The sequence below is a fragment of the Gadus macrocephalus genome, chromosome 8 (genome assembly GCF_031168955.1).
Source record: "Gadus macrocephalus chromosome 8, ASM3116895v1".
In the NCBI taxonomy this organism is placed as follows: Eukaryota; Metazoa; Chordata; class Actinopteri; order Gadiformes; family Gadidae; genus Gadus; species Gadus macrocephalus.
Genome location: NC_082389.1, coordinates 18,710,466 through 18,737,732, shown reverse-complemented (window position 1 = coordinate 18,737,732; position 27,267 = coordinate 18,710,466). Strand labels below are relative to the sequence as shown.

The following is a 27,267-nucleotide window of genomic DNA, read 5'->3' as shown; positions in this document are numbered from 1 at the left end:
ATTTAACGCACAGGTTTTTTTTGGGTGTATTACTTTTTTTTCAAGACACATGTGATTTTATACAAAGGTCTCTGTGGCGCAATTGGTTAGCGCGTTCGACTGTTAATCGAAAGGTTGGTGGTTCAAGCCCACCCAGGGACGAGCTGATATTTACTGAACACCAGGTCAAGCATCAGCGCATACCATCAACCTTTGTTAAGTGAAAAAAATCAACTCTGTTTCCAAGAGTAGATTTGATAGAACTGCTCTGTCATTTCCTGTCCAACCATTTACTTCCGTTGACTTGAGTACGGAGTGCCTGGAAGAAGAGCTTGCTGGCTCAAGTGCTTTCTCGGAATTGAAAGTATATTGGAGCTTAGATATGATCCATTTCACCTTGTCTTACGATCATAACATGGAAATAGTTTTTTTCTTAAAAGCCATATTTTGCTATCTTTTTTTACCAATTAACATTTAAGGGGGCCACAGGCAGAGGAAAGCTTGTTCTTAAGGGGGGCTCCCCCCTTTTCCAGAACCCAGGAGAATTCATACGCTCAGAGATAAGGTTAAGGGTTGAAAGGAGTTGATTCAGGAGGGACTGATGGGAGGGGGCCCAAGAATTTAAATCATATGTTATTTATCAGTGGGGAATGAAATACGGCTACTTTCTATCAACATTTGAAGTCATCAATGTCGAGGTGATTTAACGCACAGGTTTTTTTTGGGTGTATTACTTTTTTTTCAAGACACATGTGATTTTATACATAGGTCTCTGTGGAGCAATTGGTTAGCGCGTTCGACTGTTAATCGAAAGGTTGGTGGTTCAAGCCCACCCAGGGACGAGCTGATATTTACTGAACACCAGGTCAAGCATCAGCCCATACTATAAACCTTTGTTAAGTGAAAAAAATCAACTGTGTTTCCAAGAGTAGATTTTATAGAACTGCTCTGTCATTCCCCGTCCAACCAATTACATCCGTTGACTTGAGTACGGAGTGTCTGGAAGAAGAGCTAGCTGGCTCAAGTGCTTTCTCGGAATTGAAAGTATATTGGAGCTTAGATATGATCCATTTCACCTTGTCTTACGATCATAACATGGAAATAGTTTTTTTCTTAAAAGCCATATTTTGCTATCTTTTTTTACCAATTAACATTTAAGGGGGCCACAGGCAGAGGAAAGCTTGTTCTTAAGGGGGGCTCCCCCCTTTTCCAGAACCCAGGAGAATTCATACGCTCAGAGATAAGGTTAAGGGTTGAAAGGAGTTGATTCAGGAGGGACTGATGGGAGGGGGCCCAAGAATTTAAATCATATGTTATTTATCAGTGGGGAATGAAATACGGCTACTTTCTATCAACATTTGAAGTCATCAATGTCGAGGTGATTTAACGCACAGGTTTTTTTTGGGTGTATTACTTTTTTTTCAAGACACATGTGTTTTTATACATAGGTCTCTGTGGCGCAATTGGTTAGCGTGTTCGACTGTTAATCGAAAGGTTGGTGGTTCAAGCCCACCCAGGGACGAGCTGATCTTTACTGAACACCAGGTCAAGCATCAGCCCATACCATAAACCTTTGTTAAGTGAAAAAAATCAACTGTGTTTCCAAGAGTAGATTTTATAGAACTGCTCTGTCATTCCCCGTCCAACCAATTACATCCGTTGACTTGAGTACGGAGTGTCTGGAAGAAGAGCTAGCTGGCTCAAGTGCTTTCTCGGAATTGAAAGTATATTGGAGCTTAGATATGATCCATTTCACCTTGTCTTACGATCATAACATGGAAATAGTTTTTTTCTTAAAAGCCATATTTTGCTATCTTTTTTTACCAATTAACATTTAAGGGGGCCACAGGCAGAGGAAAGCTTGTTCTTAAGGGGGGCTCCACCCTTTTCCCCTTTTCCAGAACCCAGGAGAATTCATACGCTCAGAGATAAGGTTAAAGGTTGAAAGGAGATGATTCAGGAGGGACTGATGGGAGGGGGCCCAAGAATTTAAATCATATGTTATTTATCAGTGGGGAATGAAATACGGCTACTTTCTATCAATATTTGAAGTCATCAATGTCGAGGTGATTTAACGCACAGGTTTTTTTTGGGTGTATTACTTTTTTTTCAAGACACATGTGTTTTTATACATAGGTCTCTGTGGCGCAATTGGTTAGCGCGTTCGACTGTTAATCGAAAGGTTGGTGGTTCAAGCCCACCCAGGGACGAGCTGATATTTACTGAACACCAGGTCAAGCATCAGCCCATACCATAAACCTTTATTAAGTGAAAAAAATCAACTGTGTTTCCAAGAGTAGATTTTATAGAACTGCTCTGTCATTCCCCGTCCAACCAATTACATCCGTTGACTTGAGTACGGAGTGTCTGGAAGAAGAGCTAGCTGGCTCAAGTGCTTTCTCGGAATTGAAAGTATATTGGAGCTTAGATATGATCCATTTCACCTTGTCTTACGATCATAACATGGAAATAGTTTTTTTCTTAAAAGCCATATTTTGCTATCTTTTTTTACCAATTAACATTTAAGGGGGCCACAGGCAGAGGAAAGCTTGTGGGGCTCCCCCCTTTTCCCCTTTTCCAGAACCCAGGAGAATTCATACGCTCAGAGATAAGCTTAAGGGTTGAAAGGAGTTGATTCAGGAGGGACTGATGGGAGGGGGCCCAAGAATTTAAATCATATGTTATTTATCAGTGGGGAATGAAATACGGCTACTTTCTATCAACATTTGAAGTCATCAATGTCGAGGTGATTTAACGCACAGGTTTTTTTTGGGTGTATTACTTTTTTTTCAAGACACATGTGTTTTTTTACATAGGTCTCTGTGGCGCATTTGGTTAGCGTGTTCGACTGTTAATCGAAAGGTTGGTGGTTCAAGCCCACCCAGGGACGAGCTGATCTTTACTGAACACCAGGTCAAGCATCAGCCCATACCATAAACCTTTGTTAAGTGAAAAAAATCAACTGTGTTTCCAAGAGTCGATTTTATAGAACTGCTCTGTCATTCCCCGTCCAACCAATTACATCCATTGACTTGAGTACGGAGTGTCTGGAAGAAGAGCTAGCTGGCTCAAGTGCTTTCTCGGAATTGAAAGTATATTGGAGCTTAGATATGATCCATTTCACCTTGTCTTACGATCATAACATGGAAATAGTTTTTTTCTTAAAAGCCATATTTTGCTATCTTTTTTTACCAATCAACATTTAAGGGGGCCACAGGCAGAGGAAAGCTTGTGGGGCTCCCCCCTTTTCCCCTTTTCCAGAACCCAGGAGAATTCATACGCTCAGAGATAAGGTTAAGGGTTGAAAGGAGTTGATTCAGGAGGGACTGATGGGAGGGGGCCCAAGAATTTAAATCATGTTATTTATCAGTGGGGAATGAAATACGGCTACTTTCTATCAACATTTTAAGTCATCAATGTCGAGGTGATTTAACGCACAGGTTTTTTTTGGGTGTATTACTTTTTTTTCAAGACACATGTGTTTTTATACATAGGTCTCTGTGGCGCAATTGGTTAGCGCGTTCGACTGTTAATCGAAAGGTTGGTGGTTCAAGCCCACCCAGGGACGAGCTGATATTTACTGAACACCAGGTCAAGCATCAGCCCATACCATAAACCTTTGTTAAGTGAAAAAAATCAACTGTGTTTCCAAGAGTAGATTTTATAGAACTGCTCTGTCATTCCCCGTCCAACCAATTACATCCGTTGACTTGAGTACGGAGTGTCTGGAAGAAGAGCTAGCTGGCTCAAGTGCTTTCTCGGAATTGAAAGTATATTGGAGCTTAGATATGATCCATTTCACCTTGTCTTACGATCATAACATGGAAATAGTTTTTTTCTTAAAAGCCATATTTTGCTATCTTTTTTTTACCAATTAACATTTAAGGGGGCCACAGGCAGAGGAAAGCTTGTTCTTAAGGGGGGCTCCCCCCTTTTCCCCTTTTCCAGAACCCAGGAGAATTCATACGCTCAGAGATAAGCTTAAGGGTTGAAAGGAGTTGATTCAGGAGGGACTGATGGGAGGGGGCCCAAGAATTTAAATCATATGTTATTTATCAGTGGGGAATGAAATACGGCTACTTTCTATCAACATTTGAAGTCATCAATGTCGAGGTGATTTAACGCACAGGTTTTTTTTGGGTGTATTACTTTTTTTTCAAGACACATGTGTTTTTTTACATAGGTCTCTGTGGCGCATTTGGTTAGCGTGTTCGACTGTTAATCGAAAGGTTGGTGGTTCAAGCCCACCCAGGGACGAGCTGATCTTTACTGAACACCAGGTCAAGCATCAGCCCATACCATAAACCTTTGTTAAGTGAAAAAAATCAACTGTGTTTCCAAGAGTCGATTTTATAGAACTGCTCTGTCATTCCCCGTCCAACCAATTACATCCATTGACTTGAGTACGGAGTGTCTGGAAGAAGAGCTAGCTGGCTCAAGTGCTTTCTCGGAATTGAAAGTATATTGGAGCTTAGATATGATCCATTTCACCTTGTCTTACGATCATAACATGGAAATAGTTTTTTTCTTAAAAGCCATATTTTGCTATCTTTTTTTACCAATCAACATTTAAGGGGGCCACAGGCAGAGGAAAGCTTGTGGGGCTCCCCCCTTTTCCCCTTTTCCAGAACCCAGGAGAATTCATACGCTCAGAGATAAGGTTAAGGGTTGAAAGGAGTTGATTCAGGAGGGACTGATGGGAGGGGGCCCAAGAATTTAAATCATGTTATTTATCAGTGGGGAATGAAATACGGCTACTTTCTATCAACATTTTAAGTCATCAATGTCGAGGTGATTTAACGCACAGGTTTTTTTTGGGTGTATTACTTTTTTTTCAAGACACATGTGTTTTTTTACAAAGGTCTCTGTGGCGCAATTGGTTAGCGCGTTCGACTGTTAATCGAAAGGTTGGTGGTTCAAGCCCACCCAGGGACGAGCTGATATTTACTGAACACCAGGTCAAGCATCAGCCCATACCATAAACCTTTGTTAAGTGAAAAAAATCAACTGTGTTTCCAAGAGTAGATTTTATAGAACTGCTCTGTCATTCCCCGTCCAACCAATTACATCCGTTGACTTGAGTACGGAGTGTCTGGAAGAAGAGCTAGCTGGCTCAAGTGCTTTCTCGGAATTGAAAGTATATTGGAGCTTAGATATGATCCATTTCACCTTGTCTTACGATCATAACATGGAAATAGTTTTTTTCTTAAAAGCCATATTTTGCTATCTTTTTTTTACCAATTAACATTTAAGGGGGCCACAGGCAGAGGAAAGCTTGTTCTTAAGGGGGGCTCCCCCCTTTTCCCCTTTTCCAGAACCCAGGAGAATTCATACGCTCAGAGATAAGGTTAAGGGTTGAAAGGAGTTGATTCAGGAGGGACTGATGGGAGGGGGCCCAAGAATTTAAATCATATGTTATTTATCAGTGGGGAATGAAATACGGCTACTTTCTATCAACATTTGAAGTCATCAATGTCGAGGTGATTTAACGCACAGGTTTTTTTTGGGTGTATTACTTTTTTTTCAAGACACATGTGATTTTATACATAGGTCTCTGTGGCGCAATTGGTTAGCGCGTTCGACTGTTAATCGAAAGGTTGGTGGTTCAAGCCCACCCAGGGACGAGCTGATATTTACTGAACACCAGGTCAAGCATCAGCCCATACCATAAACCTTTGTTAAGTGAAAAAAATCAACTGTGTTTCCAAGAGTAGATTTTATAGAACTGCTCTGTCATTCCCCGTCCAACCAATTACATCCGTTGACTTGAGTACGGAGTGTCTGGAAGAAGAGCTAGCTGGCTCAAGTGCTTTCTCGGAATTGAAAGTATATTGGAGCTTAGATATGATCCATTTCACCTTGTCTTACGATCATAACATGGAAATAGTTTTTTTCTTAAAAGCCATATTTTGCTATCTTTTTTTTACCAATTAACATTTAAGGGGGCCACAGGCAGAGGAAAGCTTGTTCTTAAGGGGGGCTCCCCCCTTTTCCCCTTTTCCAGAACCCAGGAGAATTCATACGCTCAGAGATAAGGTTAAGGGTTGAAAGGAGTTGATTCAGGAGGGACTGATGGGAGGGGGCCCAAGAATTTAAATCATATGTTATTTATCAGTGGGGAATGAAATACGGCTACTTTCTATCAACATTTGAAGTCATCAATGTCGAGGTGATTTAACGCACAGGTTTTTTTTGGGTGTATTACTTTTTTTTCAAGACACATGTGATTTTATACATAGGTCTCTGTGGCGCAATTGGTTAGCGCGTTCGACTGTTAATCGAAAGGTTGGTGGTTCAAGCCCACCCAGGGACGAGCTGATATTTACTGAACACCAGGTCAAGCATCAGCCCATACCATAAACCTTTGTTAAGTGAAAAAAATCAAATGTGTTTCCAAGAGTAGATTTTATAGAACTGCTCTGTCATTCCCCGTCCAACCAATTACATCCGTTGACTTGAGTACGGAGTGTCTGGAAGAAGAGCTAGCTGGCTCAAGTGCTTTCTCGGAATTGAAAGTATATTGGAGCTTAGATATGATCCATTTCACCTTGTCTTACGATCATAACATGGAAATAGTTTTTTTCTTAAAAGCCATATTTTGCTATCTTTTTTTACCAATTAACATTTAAGGGGGCCACAGGCAGAGGAAAGCTTGTGGGGCTCCCCCCTTTTCCCCTTTTCCAGAACCCAGGAGAATTCATACGCTCAGAGATAAGCTTAAGGGTTGAAAGGAGTTGATTCAGGAGGGACTGATGGGAGGGGGCCCAAGAATTTAAATCATATGTTATTTATCAGTGGGGAATGAAATACGGCTACTTTCTATCAACATTTGAAGTCATCAATGTCGAGGTGATTTAACGCACAGGTTTTTTTTGGGTGTATTACTTTTTTTTCAAGACACATGTGTTTTTTTACATAGGTCTCTGTGGCGCATTTGGTTAGCGTGTTCGACTGTTAATCGAAAGGTTGGTGGTTCAAGCCCACCCAGGGACGAGCTGATCTTTACTGAACACCAGGTCAAGCATCAGCCCATACCATAAACCTTTGTTAAGTGAAAAAAATCAACTGTGTTTCCAAGAGTCGATTTTATAGAACTGCTCTGTCATTCCCCGTCCAACCAATTACATCCATTGACTTGAGTACGGAGTGTCTGGAAGAAGAGCTAGCTGGCTCAAGTGCTTTCTCGGAATTGAAAGTATATTGGAGCTTAGATATGATCCATTTCACCTTGTCTTACGATCATAACATGGAAATAGTTTTTTTCTTAAAAGCCATATTTTGCTATCTTTTTTTACCAATCAACATTTAAGGGGGCCACAGGCAGAGGAAAGCTTGTGGGGCTCCCCCCTTTTCCCCTTTTCCAGAACCCAGGAGAATTCATACGCTCAGAGATAAGGTTAAGGGTTGAAAGGAGTTGATTCAGGAGGGACTGATGGGAGGGGGCCCAAGAATTTAAATCATATGTTATTTATCAGTGGGGAATGAAATACGGCTACTTTCTATCAACATTTGAAGTCATCAATGTCGAGGTGATTTAACGCACAGGTTTTTTTTGGGTGTATTACTTTTTTTTCAAGACACATGTGTTTTTTTACATTGGTCTCTGTGGCGCAATTGGTTAGCGCGTTCGACTGTTAATCGAAAGGTTGGTGGTTCAAGCCCACCCAGGGACGAGCTGTTATTTACTGAACACCAGGTCAAGCATCAGCCCATACCATAAACCTTTGTTAAGTGAAAAAAATCAACTGTGTTTCCAAGAGTAGATTTTATAGAACTGCTCTGTCATTCCCCGTCCAACCAATTACATCCGTTGACTTGAGTACGGAGTGTCTGGAAGAAGAGCTAGCTGGCTCAAGTGCTTTCTCGGAATTGAAAGTATATTGGAGCTTAGATATGATCCATTTCACCTTGTCTTACGATCATAACATGGAAATAGTTTTTTTCTTAAAAGCCATATTTTGCTATCTTTTTTTACCAATTAACATTTAAGGGGGCCACAGGCAGAGGAAAGCTTGTTCTTAAGGGGGGCTCCCCCCTTTTCCCCTTTTCCAGAACCCAGGAGAATTCATACGCTCAGAGATAAGGTTAAGGGTTGAAAGGAGTTGATTCAGGAGGGACTGATGGGAGGGGGCCCAAGAATTTAAATCATATGTTATTTATCAGTGGGGAATGAAATACGGCTACTTTCTATCAATATTTGAAGTCATCAATGTCGAGGTGATTTAACGCACAGGTTTTTTTTGGGTGTATTACTTTTTTTTCAAGACACATGTGATTTTATACATAGGTCTCTGTGGCGCAATTGGTTAGCGCGTTCGACTGTTAATCGAAAGGTTGGTGGTTCAAGCCCACCCAGGGACGAGCTGATATTTACTGAACACCAGGTCAAGCATCAGCGCATACCATCAACCTTTGTTAAGTGAAAAAAATCAACTCTGTTTCCAAGAGTAGATTTGATAGAACTGCTCTGTCATTTCCTGTCCAACCATTTACTTCCGTTGACTTGAGTACGGAGTGCCTGGAAGAAGAGCTTGCTGGCTCAAGTGCTTTCTCGGAATTGAAAGTATATTGGAGCTTAGATATGATCCATTTCACCTTGTCTTACGATCATAACATGGAAATAGTTTTTTTCTTAAAAGCCATATTTTGCTATCTTTTTTTACCAATTAACATTTAAGGGGGCCACAGGCAGAGGAAAGCTTGTTCTTAAGGGGGGCTCCCCCCTTTTCCAGAACCCAGGAGAATTCATACGCTCAGAGATAAGGTTAAGGGTTGAAAGGAGTTGATTCAGGAGGGACTGATGGGAGGGGGCCCAAGAATTTAAATCATATGTTATTTATCAGTGGGGAATGAAATACGGCTACTTTCTATCAACATTTGAAGTCATCAATGTCGAGGTGATTTAACGCACAGGTTTTTTTTGGGTGTATTACTTTTTTTTCAAGACACATGTGATTTTATACATAGGTCTCTGTGGAGCAATTGGTTAGCGCGTTCGACTGTTAATCGAAAGGTTGGTGGTTCAAGCCCACCCAGGGACGAGCTGATATTTACTGAACACCAGGTCAAGCATCAGCCCATACTATAAACCTTTGTTAAGTGAAAAAAATCAACTGTGTTTCCAAGAGTAGATTTTATAGAACTGCTCTGTCATTCCCCGTCCAACCAATTACATCCGTTGACTTGAGTACGGAGTGTCTGGAAGAAGAGCTAGCTGGCTCAAGTGCTTTCTCGGAATTGAAAGTATATTGGAGCTTAGATATGATCCATTTCACCTTGTCTTACGATCATAACATGGAAATAGTTTTTTTCTTAAAAGCCATATTTTGCTATCTTTTTTTACCAATTAACATTTAAGGGGGCCACAGGCAGAGGAAAGCTTGTTCTTAAGGGGGGCTCCCCCCTTTTCCCCTTTTCCAGAACCCAGGAGAATTCATACGCTCAGAGATAAGGTTAAAGGTTGAAAGGAGATGATTCAGGAGGGACTGATGGGAGGGGGCCCAAGAATTTAAATCATATGTTATTTATCAGTGGGGAATGAAATACGGCTACTTTCTATCAATATTTGAAGTCATCAATGTCGAGGTGATTTAACGCACAGGTTTTTTTTGGGTGTATTACTTTTTTTTCAAGACACATGTGATTTAATACATAGGTCTCTGTGGCGCAATTGGTTAGCGCGTTCGACTGTTAATCGAAAGGTTGGTGGTTCAAGCCCACCCAGGGACGAGCTGTTTTTTACTGAACACCAGGTCAAGCATCAGCGCATACCATCAACCTTTGTTAAGTGAAAAAAATCAACTGTGTTTCCAAGAGTAGATTTTATAGAACTGCTCTGTCATTTCCTGTCCAACCATTTACTTCCGTTGACTTGAGTACGGAGTGTCTGGAAGAAGAGCTAGCTGGCTCAAGTGCTTTCTCGGAATTGAAAGTATATTGGAGCTTAGTACATTTCACCTTGTCTTACGATCATAACATGGAAATAGTTTTTTTCTTAAAAGCCATATTTTGCTGTCTTTTTTTACCAATTAACATTTAAGGGGGCCACAGGCAGAGGAAAGCTTGTTCTTAAGGGGGGCTCCCCCCTTTTCCCCTTTTCCAGAACCCAGGAGAATTCATACGCTCAGAGATAAGGTTAAAGGTTGAAAGGAGATGATTCAGGAGGGACTGATGGGAGGGGGCCCAAGAATTTAAATCATATGTTATTTATCAGTGGGGAATGAAATACGGCTACTTTCTATCAATATTTGAAGTCATCAATGTCGAGGTGATTTAACGCACAGGTTTTTTTTGGGTGTATTACTTTTTTTTCAAGACACATGTGATTTAATACATAGGTCTCTGTGGCGCAATTGGTTAGCGCGTTCGACTGTTAATCGAAAGGTTGGTGGTTCAAGCCCACCCAGGGACGAGCTGATATTTACTGAACACCAGGTCAAGCATCAGCGCATACCATCAACCTTTGTTAAGTGAAAAAAATCAACTGTGTTTCCAAGAGTAGATTTGATAGAACTGCTCTGTCATTTCCTGTCCAACCATTTACTTCCGTTGACTTGAGTACGGAGTGTCTGGAAGAAGAGCTAGCTGGCTCAAGTGCTTTCTCGGAATTGAAAGTATATTGGAGCTTAGATATGATCTATTTCACCTTGTCTTACGATCATAACATGGAAATAGTTTTTTTCTTAAAAGCCATATTTTGCTATCTTTTTTTACCAATTAACATTTAAGGGGGCCACAGGCAGAGGAAAGCTTGTGGGGCTCCCCCCTTTTCCCCTTTTCCAGAACCCAGGAGAATTCATACGCTCAGAGATAAGGTTAAGGGTTGAAAGGAGTTGATTCAGGAGGGACTGATGGGAGGGGGCCCAAGAATTTAAATCATATGTTATTTATCAGTGGGGAATGAAATACGGCTACTTTCTATCAACATTTGAAGTCATCAATGTCGAGGTGATTTAACGCACAGGTTTTTTTTGGGTGTATTACTTTTTTTTCAAGACACATGTGTTTTTAAACATAGGTCTCTGTGGCGCAATTGGTTAGCGCGTTCGACTGTTAATCGAAAGGTTGGTGGTTCAAGCCCACCCAGGGACGAGCTGATATTTACTGAACACCAGGTCAAGCATCAGCGCATACCATCAACCTTTGTTAAGTGAAAAAAATCAACTGTGTTTCCAAGAGTAGATTTGATAGAACTGCTCTGTCATTTCCTGTCCAACCATTTACTTCCGTTGACTTGAGTATGGAGTGTCTGGAAGAAGAGCTAGCTGGCTCAAGTGCTTTCTCGGAATTGAAAGTATATTGGAGCTTAGATATGATCTATTTCACCTTGTCTTACGATCATAACATGGAAATAGTTTTTTTCTTAAAAGCCATATTTTGCTATCTTTTTTTACCAATTAACATTTAAGGGGGCCACAGGCAGAGGAAAGCTTGTTCTTAAGGGGGGCTCCCCCCTTTTCCCCTTTTCCAGAACCCAGGAGAATTCATACGCTCAGAGATAAGGTTAAAGGTTGAAAGGAGATGATTCAGGAGGGACTGATGGGAGGGGGCCCAAGAATTTAAATCATATGTTATTTATCAGTGGGGAATGAAATACGGCTACTTTCTATCAATATTTGAAGTCATCAATGTCGAGGTGATTTAACGCACAGGTTTTTTTTGGGTGTATTACTTTTTTTTCAAGACACATGTGATTTTATACATTGGTCTCTGTGGCGCAATTGGTTAGCGCGTTCGACTGTTATTCGAAAGGTTGGTGGTTCACGCCCACCCAGGGACGAGCTGATATTTACTGAACACCAGGTCAAGCATCAGCCCATACCATAAACCTTTGTTAAGTGAAAAAAATCAACTGTGTTTCCAAGAGTAGATTTTATAGAACTGCTCTGTCATTCCCCGTCCAACCAATTACATCCGTTGACTTGAGTACGGAGTGTCTGGAAGAAGAGCTAGCTGGCTCAAGTGCTTTCTCGGAATTGAAAGTATATTGGAGCTTAGATATGATCCATTTCACCTTGTCTTACGATCATAACATGGAAATAGTTTTTTTCTTAAAAGCCATATTTTGCTATCTTTTTTTACCAATTAACATTTAAGGGGGCCACAGGCAGAGGAAAGCTTGTTCTTAAGGGGGGCTCCACCCTTTTCCCCTTTTCCAGAACCCAGGAGAATTCATACGCTCAGAGATAAGGTTAAAGGTTGAAAGGAGATGATTCAGGAGGGACTGATGGGAGGGGGCCCAAGAATTTAAATCATATGTTATTTATCAGTGGGGAATGAAATACGGCTACTTTCTATCAATATTTGAAGTCATCAATGTCGAGGTGATTTAACGCACAGGTTTTTTTTGGGTGTATTACTTTTTTTTCAAGACACATGTGTTTTTATACATAGGTCTCTGTGGCGCAATTGGTTAGCGCGTTCGACTGTTAATCGAAAGGTTGGTGGTTCAAGCCCACCCAGGGACGAGCTGATATTTACTGAACACCAGGTCAAGCATCAGCCCATACCATAAACCTTTATTAAGTGAAAAAAATCAACTGTGTTTCCAAGAGTAGATTTTATAGAACTGCTCTGTCATTCCCCGTCCAACCAATTACATCCGTTGACTTGAGTACGGAGTGTCTGGAAGAAGAGCTAGCTGGCTCAAGTGCTTTCTCGGAATTGAAAGTATATTGGAGCTTAGATATGATCCATTTCACCTTGTCTTACGATCATAACATGGAAATAGTTTTTTTCTTAAAAGCCATATTTTGCTATCTTTTTTTACCAATTAACATTTAAGGGGGCCACAGGCAGAGGAAAGCTTGTTCTTAAGGGGGGCTCCCCCCTTTTCCCCTTTTCCAGAACCCAGGAGAATTCATACGCTAAGAGATAAGGTTAAGGGTTGAAAGGAGTTGATTCAGGAGGGACTGATGGGAGGGGGCCCAAGAATTTAAATCATGTTATTTATCAGTGGGGAATGAAATACGGCTACTTTCTATCAACATTTTAAGTCATCAATGTCGAGGTGATTTAACGCACAGGTTTTTTTTGGGTGTATTACTTTTTTTTCAAGACACATGTGATTTTATACATAGGTCTCTGTGGCGCAATTGGTTAGCGCGTTCGACTGTTAATCGAAAGGTTGGTGGTTCAAGCCCACCCAGGGACGAGCTGATATTTACTGAACACCAGGTCAAGCATCAGCCCATACCATAAACCTTTGTTAAGTGAAAAAAATCAACTGTGTTTCCAAGAGTAGATTTTATAGAACTGCTCTGTCATTCCCCGTCCAACCAATTACATCCGTTGACTTGAGTACGGAGTGTCTGGAAGAAGAGCTAGCTGGCTCAAGTGCTTTCTCGGAATTGAAAGTATATTGGAGCTTAGATATGATCCATTTCACCTTGTCTTACGATCATAACATGGAAATAGTTTTTTTCTTAAAAGCCATATTTTGCTATCTTTTTTTACCAATCAACATTTAAGGGGGCCACAGGCAGAGGAAAGCTTGTGGGGCTCCCCCCTTTTCCCCTTTTCCAGAACCCAGGAGAATTCATACGCTCAGAGATAAGGTTAAGGGTTGAAAGGAGTTGATTCAGGAGGGACTGATGGGAGGGGGCCCAAGAATTTAAATCATATGTTATTTATCAGTGGGGAATGAAATACGGCTACTTTCTATCAACATTTGAAGTCATCAATGTCGAGGTGATTTAACGCACAGGTTTTTTTTGGGTGTATTACTTTTTTTTCAAGACACATGTGTTTTTTTACATAGGTCTCTGTGGCGCATTTGGTTAGCGTGTTCGACTGTTAATCGAAAGGTTGGTGGTTCAAGCCCACCCAGGGACGAGCTGATCTTTACTGAACACCAGGTCAAGCATCAGCCCATACCATAAACCTTTGTTAAGTGAAAAAAATCAACTGTGTTTCCAAGAGTAGATTTTATAGAACTGCTCTGTCATTCCCCGTCCAACCAATTACATCCGTTGACTTGAGTACGGAGTGTCTGGAAGAAGAGCTAGCTGGCTCAAGTGCTTTCTCGGAATTGAAAGTATATTGGAGCTTAGATATGATCCATTTCACCTTGTCTTACGATCATAACATGGAAATAGTTTTTTTCTTAAAAGCCATATTTTGCTATCTTTTTTTACCAATCAACATTTAAGGGGGCCACAGGCAGAGGAAAGCTTGTGGGGCTCCCCCCTTTTCCCCTTTTCCAGAACCCAGGAGAATTCATACGCTCAGAGATAAGGTTAAGGGTTGAAAGGAGTTGATTCAGGAGGGACTGATGGGAGGGGGCCCAAGAATTTAAATCATATGTTATTTATCAGTGGGGAATGAAATACGGCTACTTTCTATCAACATTTGAAGTCATCAATGTCGAGGTGATTTAACGCACAGGTTTTTTTTGGGTGTATTACTTTTTTTTCAAGACACATGTGATTTTTCACATAGGTCTCTGTGGCGCAATTGGTTAGCGCGTTCGACTGTTAATCGAAAGGTTGGTGGTTCAAGCCCACCCAGGGAAGAGCTGTTTTTTACTGAACACCAGGTCAAGCATCAGCGCATACCATCAACCTTTGTTAAGTGAAAAAAATCAACTGTGTTTCCAAGAGTAGATTTGATAGAACTGCTCTGTCATTTCCTGTCCAACCATTTACTTCCGTTGACTTGAGTACGGAGTGTCTGGAAGAAGAGCTAGCTGGCTCAAGTGCTTTCTCGGAATTGAAAGTATATTGGAGCTTAGATATGATCCATTTCACCTTGTCTTACGATCATAACATGGAAATAGTTTTTTTCTTAAAAGCCATATTTTGCTGTCTTTTTTTACCAATTAACATTTAAGGGGGCCACAGGCAGAGGAAAGCTTGTTCTTAAGGGGGGCTCCCCCCTTTTCCCCTTTTCCAGAACCCAGGAGAATTCATACGCTCAGAGATAAGGTTAAAGGTTGAAAGGAGATGATTCAGGAGGGACTGATGGGAGGGGGCCCAAGAATTTAAATCATATGTTATTTATCAGTGGGGAATGAAATACGGCTACTTTCTATCAATATTTGAAGTCATCAATGTCGAGGTGATTTAACGCACAGGTTTTTTTTGGGTGTATTACTTTTTTTTCAAGACACATGTGTTTTTATACATAGGTCTCTGTGGCGCAATTGGTTAGCGTGTTCGACTGTTAATCGAAAGGTTGGTGGTTCAAGCCCACCCAGGGACGAGCTGATATTTACTGAACACCAGGTCAAGCATCAGCCCATACCATAAACCTTTATTAAGTGAAAAAAATCAACTGTGTTTCCAAGAGTAGATTTTATAGAACTGCTCTGTCATTCCCCGTCCAACCAATTACATCCGTTGACTTGAGTACGGAGTGTCTGGAAGAAGAGCTAGCTGGCTCAAGTGCTTTCTCGGAATTGAAAGTATATTGGAGCTTAGATATGATCCATTTCACCTTGTCTTACGATCATAACATGGAAATAGTTTTTTTCTTAAAAGCCATATTTTGCTATCTTTTTTTACCAATTAACATTTAAGGGGGCCACAGGCAGAGGAAAGCTTGTTCTTAAGGGGGGCTCCCCCCTTTTCCCCTTTTCCAGAACCCAGGAGAATTCATACGCTAAGAGATAAGGTTAAGGGTTGAAAGGAGTTGATTCAGGAGGGACTGATGGGAGGGGGCCCAAGAATTTAAATCATGTTATTTATCAGTGGGGAATGAAATACGGCTACTTTCTATCAACATTTGAAGTCATCAATGTCGAGGTGATTTAACGCACAGGTTTTTTTTGGGTGTATTACTTTTTTTTCAAGACACATGTGATTTTATACATAGGTCTCTGTGGCGCAATTGGTTAGCGCGTTCGACTGTTAATCGAAAGGTTGGTGGTTCAAGCCCACCCAGGGAAGAGCTGTTTTTTACTGAACACCAGGTCAAGCATCAGCGCATACCATCAACCTTTGTTAAGTGAAAAAAATCAACTGTGTTTCCAAGAGTAGATTTGATAGAACTGCTCTGTCATTTCCTGTCCAACCATTTACTTCCGTTGACTTGAGTACGGAGTGTCTGGAAGAAGAGCTAGCTGGCTCAAGTGCTTTCTCGGAATTGAAAGTATATTGGAGCTTAGATATGATCCATTTCACCTTGTCTTACGATCATAACATGGAAATAGTTTTTTTCTTAAAAGCCATATTTTGCTGTCTTTTTTTACCAATTAACATTTAAGGGGGCCACAGGCAGAGGAAAGCTTGTTCTTAAGGGGGGCTCCCCCCTTTTCCCCTTTTCCAGAACCCAGGAGAATTCATACGCTCAGAGATAAGGTTAAAGGTTGAAAGGAGATGATTCAGGAGGGACTGATGGGAGGGGGCCCAAGAATTTAAATCATATGTTATTTATCAGTGGGGAATGAAATACGGCTACTTTCTATCAATATTTGAAGTCATCAATGTCGAGGTGATTTAACGCACAGGTTTTTTTTGGGTGTATTACTTTTTTTTCAAGACACATGTGCTTTTATACATAGGTCTCTGTGGCGCAATTGGTTAGCGCGTTCGACTGTTAATCGAAAGGTTGGTGGTTCAAGCCCACCCAGGGACGAGCTGATATTTACTGAACACCAGGTCAAGCATCAGCCCATACCATAAACCTTTATTAAGTGAAAAAAATCAACTGTGTTTCCAAGAGTAGATTTTATAGAACTGCTCTGTCATTCCCCGTCCAACCAATTACATCCGTTGACTTGAGTACGGAGTGTCTGGAAGAAGAGCTAGCTGGCTCAAGTGCTTTCTCGGAATTGAAAGTATATTGGAGCTTAGATATGATCCATTTCACCTTGTCTTACGATCATAACATGGAAATAGTTTTTTTCTTAAAAGCCATATTTTGCTATCTTTTTTTACCAATTAACATTTAAGGGGGCCACAGGCAGAGGAAAGCTTGTTCTTAAGGGGGGCTCCCCCCTTTTCCCCTTTTCCAGAACCCAGGAGAATTCATACGCTAAGAGATAAGGTTAAGGGTTGAAAGGAGTTGATTCAGGAGGGACTGATGGGAGGGGGCCCAAGAATTTAAATCATGTTATTTATCAGTGGGGAATGAAATACGGCTACTTTCTATCAACATTTGAAGTCATCAATGTCGAGGTGATTTAACGCACAGGTTTTTTTTGGGTGTATTACTTTTTTTTCAAGACACATGTGATTTTATACATAGGTCTCTGTGGCGCAATTGGTTAGCGTGTTCGACTGTTAATCAAAAGGTTGGTGGTTCAAGCCCACCCAGGGACGAGCTGATATTTACTGAACACCAGGTCAAGCATCAGCGCATACCATCAACCTTTGTTAAGTGAAAAAAATCAACTGTGTTTCCAAGAGTAGATATTATAGAACTGCTCTGTCATTTCCTGTCCAACCATTTACTTCCGTTGACTTGAGTACGGAGTGTCTGGAAGAAGAGCTAGCTGGCTCAAGTGCTTTCTCGGAATTGAAAGTATATTGGAGCTTAGATATGATCTATTTCACCTTGTCTTACGATCATAACATGGAAATAGTTTTTTTCTTAAAAGCCATATTTTGCTATCTTTTTTTACCAATTAACATTTAAGGGGGCCACAGGCAGAGGAAAGCTTGTTCTTAAGGGGGGCTCCCCCCTTTTCCCCTTTTCCAGAACCCAGGAGAATTCATACGCTCAGAGATAAGGTTAAAGGTTGAAAGGAGATGATTCAGGAGGGACTGATGGGAGGGGGCCCAAGAATTTAAATCATATGTTATTTATCAGTGGGGAATGAAATACGGCTACTTTCTATCAATATTTGAAGTCATCAATGTCGAGGTGATTTAACGCACAGGTTTTTTTTGGGTGTATTACTTTTTTTTCAAGACACATGTGATTTTTTACATAGGTCTCTGTGGCGCAATTGGTTAGCGCGTTCGACTGTTATTCGAAAGGTTGGTGGTTCACGCCCACCCAGGGACGAGCTGATATTTACTGAACACCAGGTCAAGCATCAGCCCATACCATAAACCTTTGTTAAGTGAAAAAAATCAACTGTGTTTCCAAGAGTAGATATTATAGAACTGCTCTGTCATTCCCCGTCCAACCAATTACATCCGTTGACTTGAGTACGGAGTGTCTGGAAGAAGAGCTAGCTGGCTCAAGTGCTTTCTCGGAATTGAAAGTATATTGGAGCTTAGATATGATCCATTTCACCTTGTCTTACGATCATAACATGGAAATAGTTTTTTTCTTAAAAGCCATATTTTGCTGTCTTTTTTTACCAATTAACATTTAAGGGGGCCACAGGCAGAGGAAAGCTTGTTCTTAAGGGGGGCTCCCCCCTTTTCCCCTTTTCCAGAACCCAGGAGAATTCATACGCTCAGAGATAAGGTTAAAGGTTGAAAGGAGATGATTCAGGAGGGACTGATGGGAGGGGGCCCAAGAATTTAAATCATATGTTATTTATCAGTGGGGAATGAAATACGGCTACTTTCTATCAATATTTGAAGTCATCAATGTCGAGGTGATTTAACGCACAGGTTTTTTTTGGGTGTATTACTTTTTTTTCAAGACACATGTGATTTTATACATAGGTCTCTGTGGCGCAATTGGTTAGCGCGTTCGACTGTTATTCGAAAGGTTGGTGGTTCACGCCCACCCAGGGACGAGCTGATATTTACTGAACACCAGGTCAAGCATCAGCCCATACCATAAACCTTTGTTAAGTGAAAAAAATCAACTGTGTTTCCAAGAGTAGATATTATAGAACTGCTCTGTCATTCCCCGTCCAACCAATTACATCCGTTGACTTGAGTACGGAGTGTCTGGAAGAAGAGCTAGCTGGCTCAAGTGCTTTCTCGGAATTGAAAGTATATTGGAGCTTAGATATGATCCATTTCACCTTGTCTTACGATCATAACATGGAAATAGTTTTTTTCTTAAAAGCCATATTTTGCTGTCTTTTTTTACCAATTAACATTTAAGGGGGCCACAGGCAGAGGAAAGCTTGTTCTTAAGGGGGTCTCCCCCCTTTTCCCCTTTTCCAGAACCCAGGAGAATTCATACGCTCAGAGATAAGGTTAAAGGTTGAAAGGAGATGATTCAGGAGGGACTGATGGGAGGGGGCCCAAGAATTTAAATCATATGTTATTTATCAGTGGGGAATGAAATACGGCTACTTTCTATCAATATTTGAAGTCATCAATGTCGAGGTGATTTAACGCACAGGTTTTTTTTGGGTGTATTACTTTTTTTTCAAGACACATGTGATTTAATACAGAGGTCTCTGTGGCGCAATTGGTTAGCGCGTTCGACTGTTAATCGAAAGGTTGGTGGTTCAAGCCCACCCAGGGACGAGCTGATATTTACTGAACACCAGGTCAAGCATCAGCGCATACCATCAACCTTTGTTAAGTGAAAAAAATCAACTGTGTTTCCAAGAGTAGATATTATAGAACTGCTCTGTCATTCCCCGTCCAACCAATTACATCCGTTGACTTGAGTACGGAGTGTCTGGAAGAAGAGCTAGCTGGCTCAAGTGCTTTCTCGGAATTGAAAGTATATTGGAGCTTAGATATGATCCATTTCACCTTGTCTTACGATCATAACATGGAAATAGTTTTTTTCTTAAAAGCCATATTTTGCTGTCTTTTTTTACCAATTAACATTTAAGGGGGCCACAGGCAGAGGAAAGCTTGTTCTTAAGGGGGGCTCCCCCCTTTTCCCCTTTTCCAGAACCCAGGAGAATTCATACGCTCAGAGATAAGGTTAAAGGTTGAAAGGAGATGATTCAGGAGGGACTGATGGGAGGGGGCCCAAGAATTTAAATCATATGTTATTTATCAGTGGGGAATGAAATACGGCTACTTTCTATCAATATTTGAAGTCATCAATGTCGAGGTGATTTAACGCACAGGTTTTTTTTGGGTGTATTACTTTTTTTTCAAGACACATGTGATTTTATACATAGGTCTCTGTGGCGCAATTGGTTAGCGCGTTCGACTGTTATTCGAAAGGTTGGTGGTTCACGCCCACCCAGGGACGAGCTGATATTTACTGAACACCAGGTCAAGCATCAGCCCATACCATAAACCTTTGTTAAGTGAAAAAAATCAACTGTGTTTCCAAGAGTAGATATTATAGAACTGCTCTGTCATTCCCCGTCCAACCAATTACATCCGTTGACTTGAGTACGGAGTGTCTGGAAGAAGAGCTAGCTGGCTCAAGTGCTTTCTCGGAATTGAAAGTATATTGGAGCTTAGATATGATCCATTTCACCTTGTCTTACGATCATAACATGGAAATAGTTTTTTTCTTAAAAGCCATATTTTGCTGTCTTTTTTTACCAATTAACATTTAAGGGGGCCACAGGCAGAGGAAAGCTTGTTCTTAAGGGGGTCTCCCCCCTTTTCCCCTTTTCCAGAACCCAGGAGAATTCATACGCTCAGAGATAAGGTTAAAGGTTGAAAGGAGATGATTCAGGAGGGACTGATGGGAGGGGGCCCAAGAATTTAAATCATATGTTATTTATCAGTGGGGAATGAAATACGGCTACTTTCTATCAATATTTGAAGTCATCAATGTCGAGGTGATTTAACGCACAGGTTTTTTTTGGGTGTATTACTTTTTTTTCAAGACACATGTGATTTAATACAGAGGTCTCTGTGGAGCAATTGGTTAGCGCGTTCGACTGTTAATCGAAAGGTTGGTGGTTCAAGCCCACCCAGGGACGAGCTGATATTTACTGAACACCAGGTCAAGCATCAGCGCATACCATCAACCTTTGTTAAGTGAAAAAAATCAACTGTGTTTCCAAGAGTAGATTTGATAGAACTGCTCTGCCATTTCCTGTCCAACCATTTACTTCCGTTGACTTGAGTACGGAGTGTCTGGAAGAAGAGCTAGCTGGCTCAACTGCTTTCTCGGAATTGAAAGTATATTGGAGCTTAGATATGATCTATTTCACCTTGTCTTACGATCATAACATGGAAATAGTTTTTTTCTTAAAAGCCATATTTTGCTATCTTTTTTTACCAATTAACATTTAAGGGGGCCACAGGCAGAGGAAAGCTTGTTCTTAAGGGGGGCTTCCCCCTTTTCCCCTTTTCCAGAACCCAGGAGAATTCATACGCTCAGAGATAAGGTTAAGGGTTGAAAGGAGTTGATTCAGGAGGGACTGATGGGAGGGGGCCCAAGAATTTAAATCATATGTTATTTATCAGTGGGGAATGAAATACGGCTACTTTCTATCAACATTTGAAGTCATCAATGTCGAGGTGATTTAACGCACAGGTTTTTTTTGGGTGTATTACTTTTTTTTCAAGACACATGTGATTTAATACATAGGTCTCTGTGGCGCAATTGGTTAGCGCGTTCGACTGTTAATCGAAAGGTTGGTGTTTCAAGCCCACCCAGGGACGAGCTGATATTTACTGAACACCAGGTCAAGCATCAGCGCATACCATCAACCTTTGTTAAGTGAAAAAAATCAACTGTGTTTCCAAGAGTAGATTTGATAGAACTGCTCTGTCATTTCCTGTCCAACCATTTACTTCCGTTGACTTGAGTACGGAGTGTCTGGAAGAAGAGCTAGCTGGCTCAAGTGCTTTCTCGGAATTGAAAGTATATTGGAGCTTAGATATGATCTATTTCACCTTGTCTTACGATCATAACATGGAAATAGTTTTTTTCTTAAAAGCCATATTTTGCTATCTTTTTTTACCAATTAACATTTAAGGGGGCCACAGGCAGAGGAAAGCTTGTTCTTAAGGGGGGCTCCCCCCTTTTCCCCTTTTCCAGAACCCAGGAGAATTCATACGCTCAGAGATAAGGTTAAAGGTTGAAAGGAGATGATTCAGGAGGGACTGATGGGAGGGGGCCCAAGAATTTAAATCATATGTTATTTATCAGTGGGGAATGAAATACGGCTACTTTCTATCAATATTTGAAGTCATCAATGTCGAGGTGATTTAACGCACAGGTTTTTTTTGGGTGTATTACTTTTTTTTCAAGACACATGTGATTTTATACATAGGTCTCTGTGGCGCAATTGGTTATCGCGTTCGACTGTTAACCGAAAGGTTGGTGGTTCAAGCCCACCCAGGGACGAGCTGATATTTACTGAACACCAGGTCAAGCATCAGCGCATACCATCAACCTTTGTTAAGTGAAAAAAATCAACTCTGTTTCCAAGAGTAGATTTGATAGAACTGCTCTGTCATTTCCTGTCCAACCATTTACTTCCGTTGACTTGAGTACGGAGTGCCTGGAAGAAGAGCTAGCTGGCTCAAGTGCTTTCTCGGAATTGAAAGTATATTGGAGCTTAGATATGATCTATTTCACCTTGTCTTACGATCATAACATGGAAATAGTTTTTTTCTTAAAAGCCATATTTTGCTATCTTTTTTTACCAATTAACATTTAAGGGGGCCACAGGCAGAGGAAAGCTTGTTCTTAAGGGGGGCTCCCCCCTTTTCCCCTTTTCCAGAACCCAGGAGAATTCATACGCTCAGAGATAAGGTTAAAGGTTGAAAGGAGATGATTCAGGAGGGACTGATGGGAGGGGGCCCAAGAATTTAAATCATATGTTATTTATCAGTGGGGAATGAAATACGGCTACTTTCTATCAATATTTGAAGTCATCAATGTCGAGGTGATTTAACGCACAGGTTTTTTTTGGGTGTATTACTTTTTTTTCAAGACACATGTGATTTTATACATAGGTCTCTGTGGCGCAATTGGTTAGCGCGTTCGACTGTTAATCGAAAGGTTGGTGGTTCAAGCCCACCCAGGGACGAGCTGATATTTACTGAACACCAGGTCAAGCATCAGCCCATACCATAAACCTTTGTTAAGTGAAAAAAATCAACTGTGTTTCCAAGAGTAGATATTATAGAACTGCTCTGTCATTCCCCGTCCAACCAATTACATCCGTTGACTTGAGTACGGAGTGTCTGGAAGAAGAGCTAGCTGGCTCAAGTGCTTTCTCGGAATTTAAAGTATATTGGAGCTTAGATATGATCCATTTCACCTTGTCTTACGATCATAACATGGAAATAGTTTTTTTCTTAAAAGCCATATTTTGCTATCTTTTTTTACCAATTAACATTTAAGGGGGCCACAGGCAGAGGAAAGCTTGTTCTTAAGGGGGGCTCCCCCCTTTTCCCCTTTTCCAGAACCCAGGAGAATTCATACGCTCAGAGATAAGGTTAAAGGTTGAAAGGAGATGATTCAGGAGGGACTGATGGGAGGGGGCCCAAGAATTTAAATCATATGTTATTTATCAGTGGGGAATGAAATACGGCTACTTTCTATCAATATTTGAAGTCATCAATGTCGAGGTGATTTAACGCACAGGTTTTTTTTGGGTGTATTACTTTTTTTTCAAGACACATGTGATTTTATACATAGGTCTCTGTGGCGCAATTGGTTAGCGCGTTCGACTGTTAATCGAAAGGTTGGTGGTTCAAGCCCACCCAGGGACGAGCTGATATTTACTGAACACCAGGTCAAGCATCAGCCCATACCATAAACCTTTGTTAAGTGAAAAAAATCAACTGTGTTTCCAAGAGTAGATATTATAGAACTGCTCTGTCATTCCCCGTCCAACCAATTACATCCGTTGACTTGAGTACGGAGTGTCTGGAAGAAGAGCTAGCTGGCTCAAGTGCTTTCTCGGAATTTAAAGTATATTGGAGCTTAGATATGATCCATTTCACCTTGTCTTACGATCATAACATGGAAATAGTTTTTTTCTTAAAAGCCATATTTTGCTATCTTTTTTTACCAATTAACATTTAAGGGGGCCACAGGCAGAGGAAAGCTTGTTCTTAAGGGGGGCTCCCCCCTTTTCCCCTTTTCCAGAACCCAGGAGAATTCATACGCTCAGAGATAAGGTTAAAGGTTGAAAGGAGATGATTCAGGAGGGACTGATGGGAGGGGGCCCAAGAATTTAAATCATATGTTATTTATCAGTGGGGAATGAAATACGGCTACTTTCTATCAATATTTGAAGTCATCAATGTCGAGGTGATTTAACGCACAGGTTTTTTTTGGGTGTATTACTTTTTTTTCAAGACACATGTGATTTTATACATAGGTCTCTGTGGCGCAATTGGTTAGCGCGTTCGACTGTTAATCGAAAGGTTGGTGGTTCAAGCCCACCCAGGGACGAGCTGATATTTACTGAACACCAGGTCAAGCATCAGCGCATACCATCAACCTTTGTTAAGTGAAAAAAATCAACTCTGTTTCCAAGAGTAGATTTGATAGAACTGCTCTGTCATTTCCTGTCCAACCATTTACTTCCGTTGACTTGAGTACGGAGTGCCTGGAAGAAGAGCTAGCTGGCTCAAGTGCTTTCTCGGAATTGAAAGTATATTGGAGCTTAGATATGATCCATTTCACCTTGTCTTACGATCATAACATGGAAATAGTTTTTTTCTTAAAAGCCATATTTTGCTATCTTTTTTTACCAATTAACATTTAAGGGGGCCACAGGCAGAGGAAAGCTTGTTCTTAAGGGGGGCTCCCCCCTTTTCCAGAACCCAGGAGAATTCATACGCTCAGAGATAAGGTTAAGGGTTGAAAGGAGTTGATTCAGGAGGGACTGATGGGAGGGGGCCCAAGAATTTAAATCATATGTTATTTATCAGTGGGGAATGAAATACGGCTACTTTCTATCAACATTTGAAGTCATCAATGTCGAGGTGATTTAACGCACAGGTTTTTTTTGGGTGTATTACTTTTTTTTCAAGACACATGTGATTTTATACATAGGTCTCTGTGGCGCAATTGGTTAGCGCGTTCGACTGTTAATCGAAAGGTTGGTGGTTCAAGCCCACCCAGGGACGAGCTGATATTTACTGAACACCAGGTCAAGCATCAGCCCATACCATAAACCTTTGTTAAGTGAAAAAAATCAACTGTGTTTCCAAGAGTAGATTTTATAGAACTGCTCTGTCATTCCCCGTCCAACCAATTACATCCGTTGACTTGAGTACGGAGTGTCTGGAAGAAGAGCTAGCTGGCTCAAGTGCTTTCTCGGAATTGAAAGTATATTGGAGCTTAGATATGATCCATTTCACCTTGTCTTACGATCATAACATGGAAATAGTTTTTTTCTTAAAAGCCATATTTTGCTATCTTTTTTTACCAATTAACATTTAAGGGGGCCACAGGCAGAGGAAAGCTTGTTCTTAAGGGGGGCTCCCCCCTTTTCCCCTTTTCCAGAACCCAGGAGAATTCATACGCTAAGAGATAAGGTTAAGGGTTGAAAGGAGTTGATTCAGGAGGGACTGATGGGAGGGGGCCCAAGAATTTAAATCATGTTATTTATCAGTGGGGAATGAAATACGGCTACTTTCTATCAACATTTGAAGTCATCAATGTCGAGGTGATTTAACGCACAGGTTTTTTTTGGGTGTATTACTTTTTTTTCAAGACACATGTGATTTTATACATAGGTCTCTGTGGCGCAATTGGTTAGCGCGTTCGACTGTTAATCGAAAGGTTGGTGGTTCAAGCCCACCCAGGGACGAGCTGATATTTACTGAACACCAGGTCAAGCATCAGCCCATACCATAAACCTTTGTTGAGTGAAAAAAATCAACTGTGTTTCCAAGAGTAGATTTTATAGAACTGCTCTGTCATTCCCCGTCCAACCAATTACATCCGTTGACTTGAGTACGGAGTGTCTGGAAGAAGAGCTAGCTGGCTCAAGTGCTTTCTCGGAATTGAAAGTATATTGGAGCTTAGATATGATCCATTTCACCTTGTCTTACGATCATAACATGGAAATAGTTTTTTTCTTAAAAGCCATATTTTGCTATCTTTTTTTACCAATTAACATTTAAGGGGGCCACAGGCAGAGGAAAGCTTGTGGGGCTCCCCCCTTTTCCCCTTTTCCAGAACCCAGGAGAATTCATACGCTCAGAGATAAGGTTAAGGGTTGAAAGGAGTTGATTCAGGAGGGACTGATGGGAGGGGGCCCAAGAATTTAAATCATATGTTATTTATCAGTGGGGAATGAAATACGGCTACTTTCTATCAACATTTGAAGTCATCAATGTCGAGGTGATTTAACGCACAGGTTTTTTTTGGGTGTATTACTTTTTTTTCAAGACACATGTGTTTTTTTACATAGGTCTCTGTGGCGCATTTGGTTAGCGTGTTCGACTGTTAATCGAAAGGTTGGTGGTTCAAGCCCACCCAGGGACGAGCTGATCTTTACTGAACACCAGGTCAAGCATCAGCCCATACCATAAACCTTTGTTAAGTGAAAAAAATCAACTGTGTTTCCAAGAGTAGATTTTATAGAACTGCTCTGTCATTCCCCGTCCAACCAATTACATCCATTGACTTGAGTACGGAGTGTCTGGAAGAAGAGCTAGCTGGCTCAAGTGCTTTCTCGGAATTGAAAGTATATTGGAGCTTAGATATGATCCATTTCACCTTGTCTTACGATCATAACATGGAAATAGTTTTTTTCTTAAAAGCCATATTTTGCTATCTTTTTTTACCAATCAACATTTAAGGGGGCCACAGGCAGAGGAAAGCTTGTGGGGCTCCCCCCTTTTCCCCTTTTCCAGAACCCAGGAGAATTCATACGCTCAGAGATAAGGTTAAGGGTTGAAAGGAGTTGATTCAGGAGGGACTGATGGGAGGGGGCCCAAGAATTTAAATCATATGTTATTTATCAGTGGGGAATGAAATACGGCTACTTTCTATCAATATTTGAAGTCATCAATGTCGAGGTGATTTAACGCACAGGTTTTTTTTGGGTGTATTACTTTTTTTTCAAGACACATGGGATTTTATACATAGGTCTCTGTGGCGCAATTGGTTAGCGCGTTCGACTGTTAATCGAAAGGTTGGTGGTTCAAGCCCACCCAGGGACGAGCTGATATTTACTGAACACCAGGTCAAGCATCAGCGCATACCATCAACCTTTATTAAGTGAAAAAAATCAACTCTGTTTCCAAGAGTAGATTTGATAGAACTGCTCTGTCATTTCCTGTCCAACCATTTACTTCCGTTGACTTGAGTACGGAGTGCCTGGAAGAAGAGCTAGCTGGCTCAAGTGCTTTCTCGGAATTGAAAGTATATTGGAGCTTAGATATGATCCATTTCACCTTGTCTTACGATCATAACATGGAAATAGTTTTTTTCTTAAAAGCCATATTTTGCTATCTTTTTTTACCAATTAACATTTAAGGGGGCCACAGGCAGAGGAAAGCTTGTTCTTAAGGGGGGCTCCCCCCTTTTCCAGAACCCAGGAGAATTCATACGCTCAGAGATAAGGTTAAGGGTTGAAAGGAG

The 27,267-nt window shown here is 41.0% G+C and overlaps 21 non-coding genes across 21 annotated transcripts; all 21 read left to right on the top strand.

Annotated features, from left to right (window-relative positions):
• Nucleotides 1–67: 67 nt before the first annotated feature.
• On the top strand, nt 68–141 carry trnan-guu (transfer RNA asparagine (anticodon GUU)). The gene has a single exon. It is a non-coding gene; the product is annotated as a tRNA-Asn (tRNA).
• Nucleotides 142–2,115: 1,974 nt separating this feature from the next.
• trnan-guu (transfer RNA asparagine (anticodon GUU)) lies at nt 2,116–2,189 on the top strand. Its single transcript has one exon. It is a non-coding gene; the product is annotated as a tRNA-Asn (tRNA).
• A 1,284-nt stretch (nt 2,190–3,473) lies between these two features.
• trnan-guu (transfer RNA asparagine (anticodon GUU)) lies at nt 3,474–3,547 on the top strand. Its single transcript has one exon. It is a non-coding gene; the product is annotated as a tRNA-Asn (tRNA).
• Nucleotides 3,548–4,840: 1,293 nt separating this feature from the next.
• On the top strand, nt 4,841–4,914 carry trnan-guu (transfer RNA asparagine (anticodon GUU)). Its single transcript has one exon. It is a non-coding gene; the product is annotated as a tRNA-Asn (tRNA).
• Nucleotides 4,915–5,529: 615 nt separating this feature from the next.
• On the top strand, nt 5,530–5,603 carry trnan-guu (transfer RNA asparagine (anticodon GUU)). The gene has a single exon. It is a non-coding gene; the product is annotated as a tRNA-Asn (tRNA).
• A 615-nt stretch (nt 5,604–6,218) lies between these two features.
• On the top strand, nt 6,219–6,292 carry trnan-guu (transfer RNA asparagine (anticodon GUU)). The gene has a single exon. It is a non-coding gene; the product is annotated as a tRNA-Asn (tRNA).
• A 1,286-nt stretch (nt 6,293–7,578) lies between these two features.
• Nucleotides 7,579–7,652, top strand: trnan-guu (transfer RNA asparagine (anticodon GUU)). The gene has a single exon. It is a non-coding gene; the product is annotated as a tRNA-Asn (tRNA).
• A 614-nt stretch (nt 7,653–8,266) lies between these two features.
• trnan-guu (transfer RNA asparagine (anticodon GUU)) lies at nt 8,267–8,340 on the top strand. Its single transcript has one exon. It is a non-coding gene; the product is annotated as a tRNA-Asn (tRNA).
• Nucleotides 8,341–9,634: 1,294 nt separating this feature from the next.
• On the top strand, nt 9,635–9,708 carry trnan-guu (transfer RNA asparagine (anticodon GUU)). The gene has a single exon. It is a non-coding gene; the product is annotated as a tRNA-Asn (tRNA).
• Nucleotides 9,709–10,316: 608 nt separating this feature from the next.
• trnan-guu (transfer RNA asparagine (anticodon GUU)) lies at nt 10,317–10,390 on the top strand. The gene has a single exon. It is a non-coding gene; the product is annotated as a tRNA-Asn (tRNA).
• A 606-nt stretch (nt 10,391–10,996) lies between these two features.
• Nucleotides 10,997–11,070, top strand: trnan-guu (transfer RNA asparagine (anticodon GUU)). Its single transcript has one exon. It is a non-coding gene; the product is annotated as a tRNA-Asn (tRNA).
• Nucleotides 11,071–12,372: 1,302 nt separating this feature from the next.
• Nucleotides 12,373–12,446, top strand: trnan-guu (transfer RNA asparagine (anticodon GUU)). The gene has a single exon. It is a non-coding gene; the product is annotated as a tRNA-Asn (tRNA).
• A 612-nt stretch (nt 12,447–13,058) lies between these two features.
• trnan-guu (transfer RNA asparagine (anticodon GUU)) lies at nt 13,059–13,132 on the top strand. Its single transcript has one exon. It is a non-coding gene; the product is annotated as a tRNA-Asn (tRNA).
• A 3,348-nt stretch (nt 13,133–16,480) lies between these two features.
• trnan-guu (transfer RNA asparagine (anticodon GUU)) lies at nt 16,481–16,554 on the top strand. Its single transcript has one exon. It is a non-coding gene; the product is annotated as a tRNA-Asn (tRNA).
• A 2,676-nt stretch (nt 16,555–19,230) lies between these two features.
• Nucleotides 19,231–19,304, top strand: trnan-guu (transfer RNA asparagine (anticodon GUU)). Its single transcript has one exon. It is a non-coding gene; the product is annotated as a tRNA-Asn (tRNA).
• A 3,366-nt stretch (nt 19,305–22,670) lies between these two features.
• trnan-guu (transfer RNA asparagine (anticodon GUU)) lies at nt 22,671–22,744 on the top strand. Its single transcript has one exon. It is a non-coding gene; the product is annotated as a tRNA-Asn (tRNA).
• Nucleotides 22,745–23,358: 614 nt separating this feature from the next.
• trnan-guu (transfer RNA asparagine (anticodon GUU)) lies at nt 23,359–23,432 on the top strand. The gene has a single exon. It is a non-coding gene; the product is annotated as a tRNA-Asn (tRNA).
• A 614-nt stretch (nt 23,433–24,046) lies between these two features.
• trnan-guu (transfer RNA asparagine (anticodon GUU)) lies at nt 24,047–24,120 on the top strand. The gene has a single exon. It is a non-coding gene; the product is annotated as a tRNA-Asn (tRNA).
• Nucleotides 24,121–24,726: 606 nt separating this feature from the next.
• On the top strand, nt 24,727–24,800 carry trnan-guu (transfer RNA asparagine (anticodon GUU)). The gene has a single exon. It is a non-coding gene; the product is annotated as a tRNA-Asn (tRNA).
• A 612-nt stretch (nt 24,801–25,412) lies between these two features.
• On the top strand, nt 25,413–25,486 carry trnan-guu (transfer RNA asparagine (anticodon GUU)). Its single transcript has one exon. It is a non-coding gene; the product is annotated as a tRNA-Asn (tRNA).
• A 1,286-nt stretch (nt 25,487–26,772) lies between these two features.
• trnan-guu (transfer RNA asparagine (anticodon GUU)) lies at nt 26,773–26,846 on the top strand. The gene has a single exon. It is a non-coding gene; the product is annotated as a tRNA-Asn (tRNA).
• Nucleotides 26,847–27,267: the final 421 nt, after the last annotated feature.